The following is a 16,876-nucleotide window of genomic DNA, read 5'->3' on the forward strand; positions in this document are numbered from 1 at the left end:
TTAAGTGCTGGATCTTAACAAGACTAATTAAGGGGACCAGCAGGCTTCTCTTTGCTATGAAGTTTGTTAAATCTGGATAATCACCTCTCTAATGCAACATATTTTCTAATTTAAACTTCTATTTATGGAAAGTCGGAAAAGTGGCATAGAGTTGGTGCATGCACGCTCCTAGACACCCACATGCGCACGCAGATAGAGAGAGAGAGAGAGAGAGAGAGATGATGATGAGGATGATGAGACCTTATCGCTTGCTCTTTATTCTATTGGGCCAAACCGAGGTCCTTCTATAAGCTGTCCTCGTCACTTGGTTGGGGATAACGCTTCAAGATGCAGTACTGCAGCAATTTGAATCGCCACCACTTCACATAACTCTATATAAGAACCTTGAACCCCCTTCCTATCTCCATCTTCTCCCTTTATTGCTAATGGATTTCCACCTCTTTCTCCATCCTCAACTTCTTCTTCTCCCATCAGCACCACCACTACTACTATTACACCTCTGCCTTATATATATGCCTTCTGGTAGGTTTTGGGAGAATCTAGCCGTTGAAAATTCAGCTATTCTCTTCTCATCTGTGGATTCACCTGGGGCTCAAGAAGTATGGTGCAGCCAAGGATGACTTGCCGACCCGTCGATAGAATTTTCTCTCGTGCCTCCTTTGAAGGAATTTTAGAGAAAGAGGCTGGCAAGTTGTCTTTGGCTACATCTTATTTCCTGCTCCTTATGTGAGGCCTGTGATGATATTGCTTATATGATACCAACTTCTGAGCAATATAAGTGATGTTTTTCTTACATTTTAGGCGTTTCATCTAGTGTAACGGCAGCTTGGTGTCAGACTGAAAAATGTTCACTATTTCTATATCATTTTTTTAGAGCCGTACATCAATAACAAGCCTAACTCAGTCTCTCAAGATCCTCCTTTCTGTTAACCGCATGCTTCCCTTCAGCTCAATATAATTCATGTTACAATAGATCTACATGAGATGCAGTTCAAATTCAAGTATTGCTTATTGTGACTGTTAAGTGCTCTCCTTTCAGTTTACATGAGCGTTCTACTCCATGAATTTACAGTGCTCAGATTACAAGTCCTTTTCTATATATATTTGCGATGATGCAATTTGGCTATGGTGAATGATATACACTTAAGACTGAAGGAGCTGTCTAGTTGCTAAATGTCTTGATTCTTCTCAACTGCTCTGGGTGCTGTGGTCAGCTTTGTCCTCAGCTAATCATGACCGTCTCTTATCATATATACTTTTTTTTGTATTACATGAAATATGTGCTGATTTGAGTGCTAACATTTCCCAAAATCACCTTGCAAAGTAGAACAATATAGCTATTGGAATTAGGTTCTTATAGTTAGAAAACATAGTTGAGGGAGATTCAAGTAACCAACATCCCTTTGCTCATAGGTCAGGATGCTACCCCTTCACTGGGAAATATCACTGCTTCTGTCCCATTGAACTGATTATTCCACTGAAATTAAATAATCCTAGGCATACAAATTCATATCGCACTAATTCTTGAAGCCCTCGAGAAGTGAGAGTTTCATAACTCACCGATTCTTGAAGCTCTTGACAAGAGGGGTTTGGACTTATATGATGCCCACTTTTTTCTGATCTTTTGTTTCTTGGTAATGTGTGAGTGCTTATGAGGTGCAACTGCCAGATGCCACAGTAGGAGTTAAGAGGAGCACTGGTTGATGTAAGAGTCCTATTTTCAAAAATTACATCACCAACAGTACCCTCTATCAAGCAAATAATCCTTAAAATGTACTAGGTTTACACTGTGATGTTTGTGATATGATCTTTTTGTTGGATTCTTCCAGCTGTAAGAGCCCTATTTTCAAATATTACATCACCAAACAGTCCTCTACCAAGCAAATAATCCATAAATGTACGAGGCTTACACTGTGACCTTTGTGATATGATCTTTTTGTTGGATTCTTCCGGCTCTTGTGTTTTTCAATACTTTGTTCCATTTTCTAACTTCTTGTATTAGTGGCATGCATGATAACGATTTGGATACATGACTGATATAGCCATTTGTTATTATTTCCTTTTCTTTAATAACCTGCTCAACTTCAACGACATGTTACTTTCATCGGGATGATCTATCATTTTTACATTGTTTAGTGACAAGAGGATAATTAAATGACCATTAATTCATATACTTAAACAGGGATCTGATCACATTTTCTCTGTAATAACATTCCTTTCTGGCGCATTGTTTTTGTCAGTGATAGGGATGCATCACATGTGCACTGGATTCTCTTATATTCAGACAAATATGAGAGAGAGATGATGTTGTCCGCAACTCTCATTTCTTCTAGCAGACGAGGTGCCTTTTAACCTTCCCAACAACGTACTTCTACTAGCGACGTTTTTTTTGCTTCTCGTATGTGATGTCACATTTCACTTGCAGCTGTCTGTCCATTGAACATGGTAGCTCATCTGATGCTGTTTCCCATGGCAGGTTTGAGAAACTAAATTGTTTAGTCTTCGAGCATTAATAGAAATATAATTTAATTATATTTCAGTCCCGCGCATCCATGATGTAAATCACCAGACGCATGCTTGGTATACCATCAGAAAATGTTGTGAAATGTTGTGATGGAAGCATCAGTAATCTCAGTAAATTTTGCTGATAGTTTTCAGGACACAATCACATTCACTGCAAAACTAAGTAACATTTTTCTGAAAAAAATTGAGAACAATGATAGGAATATCGACTTTAGGACCTCTCTCCAGCACATGCGCTTCGGAGACAGGTGCCAACCAGAAGACCAAAGTCTGGTACACACAAATCCCATCACTTCTTAACAGTGGATCAAGAGACACCATAAGATAGAGAGCAATTTTCCTTTCATAGGCCGAATGACAATGTTTCCTTAGTTACCATTTTTATATTTTCTAAATATTTATAAAAACCATTTCTCTATGTTTCTTGAATGCAAGATATGACAGAGAAAAGGTTCTTTTCCTCCCAGGAATTAGTAGTGAGCCAACAAACTCCATTTTTTCCTAATTGAACAAAGTGATTGGTTGCTTGGGGGCGAGAGAGAGAGAGAGAGAGAGAGAGAGATTATATACGGCTGGATAGGGATAGTGGATACCATGTAGTCTGTAGTCAAGCTATGGAACAGCAATGAGGCATCATGGCAGAGGAATCTACAGTAAGCTGAAAGCAATTGGTTGAATAGCCTACAGCTTAACATTTATTGCAAAATTCATCATTATTTTTTTTATAAGATGGTATATTCATACAATCCTGATATAAATACAACCAAAAAGATTGGAAAACAAAACATCATAAAAAGCCGATGGTATAGAGATCATGCCAGTCCACAGACATCTCCGGAGTGCTCCATAATGAACAAAGCCATCCAATCTGCAGCAGTATTAGCCTTCTAATAGATATGCCTAATAAAGATAGAGGAAGCTATCCAAAATAGCATGGCAATATTCTTCAGAAACGGATGAGCTGCATCCTCTCCATCCCGCTTCTGGATCCAACTCACGACTGTAGCAGAATTGCCTTTATCACAAATTAGTCCGCCCTCAAGGCGAGCCTTGCATAAGCAATACCTACCCAGGTGGCCCGCAGCTCCACTCCAGAGACCATAGTATCAACCAAGCAGCTATCACTTGTGGCCATCGATTTGGAATCTGGGCCCCGGATCATGATCCAGCCCTCCGCTCCTATCGAAAATACTACTGTTAAAATTGACCCTAATAAAGGATGGGGGTAAGGACTCCCAAGAGATAAAAATCCTATGGATCGCTCGACGAGCTAATCAAGGGTCCTAGAAGTTTGTGGTCCTCAAAGCCAAATCGAGCAATGATGGATGAATAATCTCCATTACCTAGGTCGGAGCTCTCTCCACCATAAAATTCACCGACAATCATCTAGACTCGAAACCAAACTACTCTTGAATAATCATATATGATATGATCACATAAGCAGTACGGATATCCCAGTGAACCTGACTAAATCAGAAGCAAAATTTTGTTGCAAAAACTCCACCAAAGATTGAGTCGAGGTCCTTGTTAGCACCAGTCATGATTGGACCTATCAAATGCCACATTTGAACAGCTCTCGAGCACTGAAATAGCACATGCTCTACAGTCTCCTCCGCCTCACAGCATGGGCAAATGGAAAGAAGGGCTAGGCCTTTGTCTCTCAAGACTACCCTCAAGGAAAGAAGGCCCCAAGCAATATTCCAGATGAATAGGCAAAATCTCGGACGAGTATCCAAACTCCAAATTCAATCTCCATCCAGATATCGAACTAGCTCCCTCTAATACATATTATACAGATCTCTCATCACTGCCCTCAGTCTGTAGGAAGATCTTCACACTGAAACATCCAAACAACCATGGATAGGGATTACAATCGAGAGCAACCACTCTGCCAGATCAACCCCAAAGACCTAGGCCACAGTCTCAAGACTCCAGCCCTACCCACCATTCGGAACAGATCACAGACCCTCACGGATTCTCCAGTCTCAACATTGACAAAGGTCAGCCATCTACTCAGAGGGAGGTCGGACAGTCAGGGGTCATGATGGAAGTTTATAGTGCAGCCATCCCCCAGTACTCATCTGGTTTGAGTCTCCACCTTATAGGCATGGGAAGAGATCTCCCTCCATATGAAGGAGCTAGTCCTACTCGCTTGGATATCATTACTAGATATTCTCCACAGCAGAAACCTAACCACATGTCTCGCGAAAAGGATCTCTCCACTTATCAGTAGAGACTAGATGCCTAGGCCACCCTCATTGACAGGTTGGCAGAGCACTTCCTAGGTTACAAGGTGCACCCCGTAACCACCCTAGTGAGAACCCTAAAGGAATCATCGAAATAGTTGCTCCATCATCAATAGGCATGACTTCAGCACAATGGTGTTTGCAAAGAGATAGACTAGAATAGAATAAAGAACCGATCTCACCTATGTCATCTTGTCTATCATGGAAAGAGCTTTAGCCTACTACCCCTGAATGCGGTCCTGTACCACCTACTCCATCCTCGAGCACTCCACCCTCCTCAACCTTCAGCCAGCAATTGAAATGTCCAAATATTGCTAGACTCCATCCTGCACCACAATGCCCAACCTTCTCCCGATCAGATGCTTGGGCTAGGGCTTGATCTTTGGACTAAAGTAGACTATTGACTTCTGGAGATTCACCCATTGACTCGAGGTCCAGCAGTACTCCTTGAAGATCCTCGTGAAACCCTCCACATTTTGAATCGACGTTAAATCTATCAAAACACAATCATCTATAAATAACAAGTAGAAAATCAGATGGGCATCTGAGGCTAGCACATAAGGGTCCAGAACTGAACTCATAACCGCAGCCCACAGAGCCCGAGAAAGAACATTGGCACAACAAATAAAGAAGAAAGATAAAAGAGGACAACCTTGGTGCAAGCCGATGGTGGAATGAAAGTAGTCTGACAATAAACTGTTGATGAAAATGGAGAATATGGGTGCTCAAACACAGGCATAATCCATCCGATCCACCGCCCATGAAAACCCAAGCTCCAAAAGATCGCTGCTCCAAGAAAGTTCAGCTTATGCGATTGAAAACTTGCTCCATATCTAGCTTGACCACCATAAGACTGCACAGAATTGGAGTATGTTTGAGATCATGCATAAATTTTTAAGCAATTAGAACATTATCTGTAATGCTCCTTCCTCTCACAAAAGCCTCATGCTTCAGGTAGATGAGACATGGCAAGATAGGCTTTATTCTCTCTACTATTAGCTTGGCACAGATCTTTTATAGGATCATGCATAGGCTGATCAGTCTATAATAGCTCGGCTTGATCATATCCTGACTCTTCAGTATCAAGATGATGATGGTCCTCATCCAGGACTCCAGCATCGCACCTATAGCAAGGAACTTCCTCACAACCTCTACCACCTCAATCTAGACTATGGGCCAATATCTTCTAAAAGGAGGGAAGCCATCCCGCCTTGGTACTTTGTCCTCAACTATGGACCAAAGCATCATTCAAACCTCCTCAGCTAAGATGGACCTGATCAACTCTTGATTCTCTAGCTATATGACCTGATTGGAGGGGGTTGGCAATGAGAGGGGACTCCATCCTCCAAGTCTATCATCCATCGAGACCTAAAGAAAGATACTATCTCCTACCAGACACCTACCTCGCCTTCCAACTACTAGCCACTGCCATCCTTGACAGCTCGAATCTGATTTTACTATCTCTTGATAATTATAGCCTGATAAAAGGATCTAGTGTTCCTATCACCTTTGCTGAGCTATTGATCCCTCAATTTTTGCCTTTAGAAGGCCTCCTGCTACCTCAGCAAAGAATGATGAAGTAAAAGGAGCCCTTAAAGGTTGACCAACTCCACCTCAAAATTAAGGCCACATCCACCTTCCTCTCGATCCTGAAGCTCCGAAATGACTGCCTCCAGCCTCTAGAAGATGTCTCTAACCTCCACCCTATTCCACCTCAGGAGCCTCCACTTCGTTAGGTCCAATCTTTGGGTCACTTTGTGTTTGGAATCACCCCAAATTAGGAGCCACCACACCTTTTGCACAATGTCCTAGGATTGGGGTTAGGAGATCCAGAACTTTTTGAATTGAAAGGAGGTCCGATAATATAAAAGGGTCGAAGTAGTAATAAGAATCAAACAATGATCAGAAGTTGTCCTCAGGAGATAGCAAACTAGATGATTGGGATGAATCTAAATCCAGCTAGTAGTCATGAATAACCCATCAATCTTCTCCCACACCCTAGTTCTTCCCTATAAATTATTACACTAAGGGGATGCTTGGTTGGGGGGAGTGGAGGTCTGAAATCGAAATATAAATGGATGACTCTTATTTCAATTGTTTGATTGGGAGGAGTCTCATTCTGATTTCAATTTCGAAATAGAATGGAAATGATCCAATCTACATATAATTCAATTCCTATTCTCGTCTATGGATTTAAATTTTTATTCCAACTTATTTCGATTCTAATATATTTTGATTTCAATTTCGATCGTGAACCAAGCACCCCCTAGGTGAAGTGGGGGTCAATAAAATCCAGGTCCACCAATCCATTCACCTCAACAAACTCCTGAAACTCTGTAGACTCCACATCCTCCACAAAAATCTTCCCTCCTCTCTTCTCCTGCAGTCCATCAATACAATTAAAATTTCTAGCCACCGGGATGGGAATGCCCTTTCCCACCATATTAGAAGCCTCAAACCATAACTCCCTTCGCACCCTATAATCCGTACTGATATACACTTTGAACAAAAGCCAAGGATCACCATTCATTTCAAAAATTATCATGAAGACTTGCTGAGTATATTTATAAAAGACATCAACATTAGCTACACTCATTCTCCAAGCGATAATAATACCTTGGGCCAGCCCTTGACACTCAATAGCATAAAGGTCCCAAGATCCTGGGAAACGCTGCTTAGCATGGACTAAACACTCCCTAGACAAACATGTCTTTAGAAGAACACACATATCCAAGCTATGAAGCTGCATCAACCTCCGAAATGTCGACTGGAAGGTGAGTTTGCTATCTCCCCACACGTTTCACACCACGATCTTCATAATGACCTCATGTAGAGTGAGAGGTCGAGCCTGCCCCCCTCTCCCTACACCCGGCTCATAGCCCTGCTTCACACCATCCTTAGAGGCTTTGAGGCAGCCTTCAAACATGCCATTTTCTTATCTAAAATATTTTGTGAGTTTATTACCTAATACAGATCAATCTTTTCATTTTCTTAATCTCTACATTGAAAGTACTGGCTGCTTTGTTGAAATGGAAAGGACGGTTTGGATACTTCCTCATTGATGCTAGCTTTGAAAAATTCTGAAAATAAACTTTTGATTGGTGAATAATTAAGAGGGCAACCATAGAGCTTTGGGCTAATCTTATTCTTAGGACAACTTTTGTTTGATATCAGTGGAACATGTGGATCCTTCTCAGAGACAATTAATGTGTTGAATGTGATGGCAGCTTCTTGGAAAAACCAGATGTGAGAATTCATCTAATGAGTTGTAACTTATGAATAGGAAAATATTTTTATCACTTATTAATAGAATGAAGTTTTCACTTCCCCCATTTTCCCCTCAAAAAAAAGAGTTGTAGCTTAGAATAGGGACATAAGATGAAGATTCCTTTTCCGCTTTTCAATGTGACATGGAAGTAAATATGAAGTTTTATTGACCCAAGAAGAAAATGGAATAACATCGCATAGTCATACTATTTTTAGAATTTTAATAAAGGATTAATAAATATGAATTGTATAATAGTTTGTGTCTCAATTTGTGCATGTCATCCTTGTGCATAGGCCATACTAATCTTTCTTGTATCGTACGTAACACTCATTATATATACTTATGTGCTCTCATCTTTTTTGCCCTTTTTCGTTTTTCTTTAAGAATAGTTATATATGTGAGGCGAATAGGGTTGCTGACTGGATAGTATCCAATGTCATCTAGCATTTCGTCGATGTTGTTTAGACTAATTTTGTGGATGCTCTACCTCAGAGATATGTTTTTCTTTTTTTTTTTTCTTGGATGTATTCATAATAGAACAATGTGAATTGCCCATCTTATTATATATATAAAAAAAGAAAGAATAGCTATAAGAGCATCACCAATTTAGATTATCTTCCACGTTTAAAATTTGCAGTCTCCTTCAAAAATACAAAAACAGGGCAATAATCTAGTTTGCTTACAACGTAATGCTCATGTATGGCTAAGTGGGTACAATTTTAAGATGCACCCTAGATTGGACAGTCAGAAGAACATGAGCTGTGGTTAATAGTAACTTCTTATGCTTGATAGCATGCAATACTTGGAAAATAATTTATATGGCACATGAACGTTGAGCACCAGAACTATTGCAACGTTCGCTGACAGAGTGAAAACATGATAGGACCTTTGTTTCAATTGAAGCCCATTATTTTGAGCATAATGGTGGGATTGTAGTTTTGTTTCCTTATTTTGATCGGTCCTAATTTATGTTTCATGAACTTGATCGGCTTGGTACACTTCTAATATTGATGGGTGCTCTGTACCTCTGATCTGGGCAGGGCCTTTCGATTTTTGAGTGAATCCAGAATAGAAGTCGGAAAGTGGAAGATAGAGTTGAAAACAAGTTGAGTGAGTACCAATCCTCTATGTTGTGTGGCTTGCATCACAAAAAACGGTGCAACCCTCGATGGCCGCCATCAAAAGATAGTCAACCATCAAACAAGTTGCCCTTATGTGTCATATATGGTGCATCTTGTTTGATGACCGTCTATCTTCTGATGGCTGCCATTGAGCTCCCCATCAGACTATGGTGGAAACAATAGATCATAGAGAATCCTAGGTCCAAGCTAAACAGCTAATTAGGGGTCCATTTCGATCATTATAAATGAAAGGAGAGCTATAAATGGAAACAAGAATGCTCACACCCAGGATTCTGATGAATGGAGCTCTTGATGGTGGCTCCATGATGGCTATAAAAGAGCTCGAAAAACTGCGACAGAGATCTAGAGGAATACTTACACTTACCAAAAACAACAAAAAAGAACAAAGAAAAAGACAAAAATGCATATGGAAGAATTATGCTTACCTTCTAGCTAGAAAAAGATTAATCAGTAAGAATTGGGGTAATAGTTCAGTGATCAAACTACTGCTCCGCATGAAGAAGGTTCCAAATTTGAATCTAAGGAGATGTTTCATCGAATATTACAGATGAAAATAAATTCATCTTCGATGAATGTCTCTCCCTTCCTTTCAGAAAGATAGATTATCGTGTAACCAAAAAGAAAAAACAAGACAAGAAAGAAAGATTATAAAGCAGCTTGAAATATTAATTCAGTACTTAAAATATGAAGCTTATGTTGGAAATTAATTTGCATTGGAAAAATCAAGAATTTTTCAAAATAGTCAAGCACATCAAACAATGTGTCTTTTCATGTTCCAAAGCTACTTTTGGTATTCCAATGTATCTCCTCTTCTTTTGAGATATTTTTAATGAATTTGAAGGGTCACAAAACAACTATAAATATGGGGTTATCTTGTACTCATCGATGTATGAAAAAAAAGAATAGAATTCTATATTAAAAATATTTCCAGCATACAAACTTCTCTAGTAAGTGCTGTAGTATTGCATACTTAGCTTATTTCCAAGCATTTCTTCCTTCTTTAGCCCACTACATTTCTGCAACCCAACAAAATTGGTATCAGAGCCATACCTTTCCTTAATCTCTTATGGCAGCCACCTCCACTCCAACCATTTTTACCTACAACTCAATTCAAGTTTCAATATTTGAAGGAGAGCATTATGACTATTGGAGCTATCAAATGCAAACTTTATTCATCTCTCAAGAGCTTTGGGACGTTGTTGATGGCACGTATCCGGAGCCACCTGAAGATCAAACCAACTGGCAGGAGGCGGACCAAAAGCAATACAAAAAGAATATCAAAAGAGATGCAAGTGCACTACGCTACATCCAACAAGGAGTAAGCAACACCATCTTCCCTCGAATCTTTGGTGCAAAAAAGGCTAAGGAAGCTTAGGACATTCTCAAGAAAGATTTTTAAGGAGATGAGAAGGTAATCTCTTTAAAGCTACAATCACTTTAGAGAGATTTTGATAATGTATCTATGAAAGAAGGTGAAAGTATATTAAATTTTCTTACAAGAGTTTCTGAAATGGTTAATCAAATTAGAAGTCTTGGAGATTCCATTGAAGAAAGAAAATTTATTCTAAAAGTTCTTCGTAGTCTTCCTAAAAAATTTGATCATGTCGTTGCTGCAATAGAAGAATCTAAAAATTTGGCTACATATACTTTTCTTGAGTTAATGTGTTCTCTCCAAGTGCATGATGAAAGATTAAGCAAATCAGATCAACCTCTTGATCAAGCTTTCCAAGTCAAAGCGAATATCTCGGAGAAGAAGCCATACAAATTCCAGTAAGGAAAGAGAGGGGGAGCGTTCCAAAAGAAAGGCAAGTGGCAAGGCAATAAAAATGAAGATAAAGTTGGAGATGAACAACAACAGTCAAGGAGCTACCAACATCAATGCCATATTTGCAAGAGAACCAATCATGAAACCAAGGAGTGCCGTTTTAAGTGCAAGGGATGCAAAATTGCCAACCACTCCTATCGAGATTGTTGGTACAAAGACAAGTCCGAAAAAGAAGTAAAGTTCACTAAAGAAGAGAATGATCAATTATTTTCTTACATGAGCATTCAACAAGCATCTCAAAATATTTGGTATGTTGATAGTGGTTGTAGTAGCCACATGACCGAAGATAAGAAGATGTTTGTGGAGCTTGATCCAAATTTCACATCCAATATACAACTTGGTGATGGAAACATTCAAAAAGCTGAAGGAAGAGGCACTATTGCTGTCCACACAAAAGGAGGTAACACAAAATTCATTAGTGATGTGCTTTATGTTCCTAACTTATCTCAAAATCTCTTGAGTGTTGGACAGCTTTTGCAAAAAGGATTTTCTGTCATTTTTTATAATGAAAAGTGCAGAATTCTTGATAAGAAAGCAAACACTCTGATGGTGACTATTGATATGAGCAGAAATAAAATTTTTTCTCTTATTATGTCCTCCAATCCGAAGCTTGCTTTCAAGGGAGAAATTATAGATAAATCTTACCTATGGCATTTGAGATATGGCCATCTAAACAATAGTGGATTGCACTTGCTTAGACAAAAGAATATGGTGATTGGACTCCCTTCCATTGAAAGAAGCAATCAAGTATGTGAAGGATGCATATATGGTAAGATGCATAGATTTTCATTTCCCAAAACTTCTTGGAGAGCTAAATCACCTCTTGAATTAGTGCATACTGATATTTGTGGTCCTACAAGAACTCCTTCGCTTAACAATCGAAGATACTTTATTTTATTTGTTGATGATTATACAAGAATGATGTGGCTTTACTTCTTATATGAAAAATCAGAAGCTTTTTCTATTTTTCTTCAATTTAAAGCTCTTGTAGAAAAGCAAAGTGGTCTTGAAATCAAAACATTAAGGACAGATCGTGGAGGTGAATTTCTCTATACACCATTCATAGAGTATTGTAAGGACAAAGGCATCCAAAGATAACTCACTGTTCGAAGAACTCCACAACAGAATGGAGTAGCTGAAAGGAAGAACCGGACCATTGTGGAGATGGCAAGAAGTATGTTAAAAGGCAAAGAACTCCCTAATAAATTTTGGACAGAAGTAGTTCATACATCAATTTACATCCTCAATAGATCTCCAACAAAGGCGGTTCGCAACAAAACTCCTTTTGAAGCATGGTATAAGAAGAAACCAGTTGTTGATCATTTTAAGGTATTTGGTTGCATAGCATATTCTCACATTTCAACTCCAAACAGAGATAAATTTGATAAGAAAGGAGAAAAATTGATCTTTATTGGGTATATATAGTGATGAATTAAAAGGCTATAGATTATTTAATCCAGCAACTAACAAGTTAGTTGTGTCAAGAGATATCATCTTTGATAAAGTTGCAGCTTGGAATTGGAATGAGAACTCCTCTTAACCAACATCTAAGTTCTTGGAGCCTATGACGGTGGAAGGACAATCATCTTCTCAAAATCAACCACCTAGTTCAAGCCCAAATCCACCAAGAACAAACACAAGCTCTCAAGTGGATGCAACTATAGACTCCAATTCTCCATCAAGGAAGGGGCGTTCTTTAAGAGATATTTATGATTCATGTGATGTTGCCTTCTTTGGATGTGAACCTCAGGCTTATGAAGAAGCAGCAAAAATTGATGTTTGGAGAAAAGCCATGGATGATGAAATTGCAACTATTAAGAAGAATATGGCATGGGAGCTTATAGAGTTACCAAAAAATAAAGAAGTCATTGGCTTAAAATGGGTTTACAAAATGAAGTTCAAAGAAGATGGGTCCATCCAAAAGCACAAAGCAAGATTAGTGGCCAAAGGTTATTCTCAACTGTCGGGAGTCGACTTCAATGAGACATTTGCACCCGTAGCAAGAATGGAGACAGTTCGCATGGTCCTTGCACTTGCAGCCCAAATGGAATTGAATGTGTATCAACTTGATGTAAAATATGTATTCCTTAATGGAGAGCTTGAAGGAGAAATATATGTGGAGCAACCTAAAGGATATGAAGTCAAACGCTTGGAAAGCAAGGTGTATCGTTTGAGAAAAGCATTATATGGTTGAAACAAGCACCAAAAGCATGGAATAGCAAAATTGATGGCTACTTCCAAAAGAATGATTTTCAAAGAAGTCAAAGTGAACCCTCACTCTATGTGAAGAAGCAAGGTAATTAAAATTTTCTTATCATTTGTTTATATGTTGATGATCTTATTTACATGGGTACTAATTTGAAGATGGTGGAGGAATTCAAGCATAATATGATGAAAGAATTTGAGATGACTAATTTATGTCTCATTAAGTATTTTCTTGGAATTCAAGTAAAGCAATCCAAAGGAAAAATTTTCTTATCCGAAGAAGAATACCTTGAAAATATTTTGAAAAAATTCCAAATGGATAAATGCAAAGCAGTTTCAACACCTATGGCTTTAAATGAGAAATTGCAATAAGATGATGGAACAAAGAAGGTCGATGCTACAGAATTTCGAAGCCTAGTTGGATCTTTGATTTATCTCACCAATACAAGGCCAGACATTATGTACTCGGTGAGCTATGTTTCAAGATTCATGAGTAATCCAAGCAAGTTACATCTAGCCGCAGCAAAGAGAATTTTGAAGTATTTGCAAAGCACTAAGAAACAAGGAATTAGGTATGTCAAAGAAGAAAATAATTCCTTGGTTGGTTTTACTGACAGTGATTGGGCTGGATCTTTAGATGATCGAAAGAGTACTATGGGATACTTGTTTTGCCTTGGGACGAAGGTGATATCTTGGAGTTCCAAAAAGCAAAAAATAATTGCATTGTCTTCTGCAGAAGCTGAATATATTGCTGCCAATAATACTTGATGTGAAGCTGTTTGGCTTCGAAAACTACTTAGTGATATGCAAGAAGAACAAAAGGAAGCTACAACCATTTTTTGTAATAACATGTCAACTATTGCAATGACCAAGAATCCAGTGTTTCATGCAAGATCGAAGCATATTGAATTGAGGCATCATTTCATCCGAGATTTGGTGAACAAAAAAGAAATACAATTAAAGTTTATCAATACAAATGAGCAACCTGCAGATTTTCTCACCAAAACCGTAAGTGCTGAAAATTTTGAGAAATTCAAGAAGCTGCTCAACATTGCAAATTAAGAGGGGATGTTGGAAATTAATTTGCATTGAAAAAATCAAGAATTTTTCAGAATAGTCAAGCATATCAAACAGCGTGTCTTTTCATATTCCAAAGCTACTTTTGGTATTCCAATGTATCTCTTTTGAGATATTTTTAATGAGGCATTTGAAGGGTCACAAAACAACTATAAATATGGGGTTGCCTTGTACTCATCGATGTATGAAAAAAAAAGAATAGAATTCTATATTAAAAATATTTCCAGCATACAAACTTCTCTAGCAAGTGCTGTAACATTGCATACTTAGCTTATTTCCAAGTATTTCTTCCTTCTTTAGCCCACTACATTTCTGCAACCCAACAGCTTAGTGATGGTATCCAAGAGTACAATCATGCATTCAGCACTTGCTCAGATGCAATAATGTCATATATATACAAAATCCTTGGTCCCGTATTTTATAGAGAAAGCTAAGCTTGCTTTGCGTGATGCAAATGATTACCAGTTTAATCAATAGCTAGAACACATCATCATTGGAAGATATTCTTATAAACGTCAAGAGAAAGATCAGCTAATGAGAGTATAGGATATGCAATTGAGAGAATCAGATTCGGCATTCAAGCTAATTTCTGTGAAGAGAAATCATACACGAGCAAACCTAGTCGGCAATAATAGCGTCTTCCATATATCCGTATATACCTAGTTGAACTGGTCATTGCCTTCATATTGTAACTGTTCATGGTCAATAAGTTCGGCCAAGGAAGATAGCTAGATTTTGAGCCTGTCAGTGTCATTTTCTACCTAATCTCTGAAGTCTAATTAAGTCATAGCCGATGTTGGAGACCATCTGTTTGAGGTTCCTTTTATTCTCAAAATAGTGTAATCCAAAGACGATAACATTTTTCTTCAGAACGTAGAAAGGAAGCCAAAAACCTATAGTTGGTCCTGTTGTGGGTCTTTTTAAATTCTTGGTAAGTTGGAGTTAATGCAGGTTGTGCAAATCTAAATGTTGAGGTTGGTGAATATTTCCCTTCTAGGGAACAAGGAGAACAAGAAGAAAGAATGGAAACTTTTAAGCTGTCATTTTTGGTACCGAAGTCTTGAAATGTCATTTTTATCAAGATCTAAAAAGTGAGAATATCATTTTAAAAAAAAATTGTAGTGTTGAAGTTAATCTAATTATGGCTCTTGAGAAACCATCAAGCCTTTCTAAAATCCATCATGAAGTAACCTAACCTTTTGAAGGATAATAGAGTTTTTTTATCCTTAAAATAGATATGTGCTCACACTCTCAGCTAAAAATCTAACGAGTAGGGTTATTGTGAGAACATATATATATATATATAGTTGATTTATTAGTAAAATATATAGGATATTGATGAAAGGATAGAATTTTCTAAGGTCATGAAAAGGAACCTTCCTTGCACCTAACCAATCCTAAGGAACATGATTTATGATAATTAAAGGGGTGCTTGATTGCGGAACAAGCGGGATACATCTCTTAAAGTAGTGGATATCCTCCAAATTCTTGCCAAACACCTTAGAATAGATGCTTATACAGTGATTTAGAATATTTCTGCCATGGTATAAGCCTATTCTATCAGAATAGTGGAATAGGCTAATATCGTGAATTAAGCTCATCCATATTTACTTCAATTACTATTTTGCCCTTATCCACTCTTGAACATTCTAAAAGATGATAAAGCAATTCAGTTTTTATGGAAAAAATAAAATTAAATGTAGCCTATCCCTCCATTTTTTTTTTTTTTTTTTTTCTCTCCACATGTTCGTCAATCAAATACGAAAATATGTCTATCTTGTGGAACAGCCTTATTCTCCTAAAAGTGCAAGGGACACCCCTTCCAACTTCTAGACCGCGACCAAACAACACATAAGAGTGTGGGGCATTAGTCTCAACAGTTGCCCTTGCCCTGGTTCCGGCCCCACCCAATGCTAGGCTACAAGCAATAAGACGCCCCACTGGTTTGCATTGAGTAATCTATCTCCCATTGGCCCAGCTTTGCTCCCTTCCCAGTCGCCAGAGTCCAGACTGGCTATAAACTCCCTCCAAATTTTAAAAGACCTGCTGTGATCTCCACTAATTACTCCAGAATTAAAATTCTATGATTGAAATAAATAAAGGATTGGCTGACAAGTGAAGTAACTCCTCTGCTGCAAATAAAAGCTTTGCACCCACCCATCTGCCCAAAAGTAATGCAAACAAAAAGCCATTGTCATGATTCTGGGAGTACATTCCCTTGGAGTTGGTGGTGTCCCACAAAGCTCCGCGGGACCCTCTACTTCATTGGTCCCCCGTGGTGGTCACGGGTCGATTCTGGGAGCATTTTTGGGGTCCACCCCCCTCTCCGGCTCACAGCAGTGCTCTCCTCCTGGTCCCATCAAAATGACCAACGAGCCTACTCTCTACAGTCCTCCATCTTATTAAGTCCATGCGAAGCCAAATATGCAAGGATAAACGGGACTGGCATCGTGCCAGGAAAGGCCACAGGACTTCAAGCCATGTCCTTCGGATGGGCCATAAGCTAACTCCAAGTCATTTTCTATGATAGGTCCGGCATAACACATGAATTCTGAAGGATCTTGTACTTTTAGACCAAGTCCGGACCATG

The 16,876-nt window shown here is 38.6% G+C and overlaps 1 long non-coding RNA gene across 1 annotated transcript; it reads left to right on the forward strand.

Moving 5' to 3' along the window:
* The first annotated feature begins 424 nt into the window (after positions 1–424).
* On the forward strand, positions 425–2,663 carry LOC105057268 (uncharacterized). Its single transcript, XR_833963.3, has 3 exons — positions 425–522; positions 2,241–2,341; positions 2,426–2,663. It is a non-coding gene; the product is annotated as an uncharacterized lncRNA (long non-coding RNA).
* The last annotated feature ends 14,213 nt before the right edge of the window (positions 2,664–16,876 follow it).

This window comes from Elaeis guineensis, chromosome 14, assembly GCF_000442705.2.
Source record: "Elaeis guineensis isolate ETL-2024a chromosome 14, EG11, whole genome shotgun sequence".
Taxonomy (NCBI): domain Eukaryota; kingdom Viridiplantae; phylum Streptophyta; class Magnoliopsida; order Arecales; family Arecaceae; genus Elaeis; species Elaeis guineensis.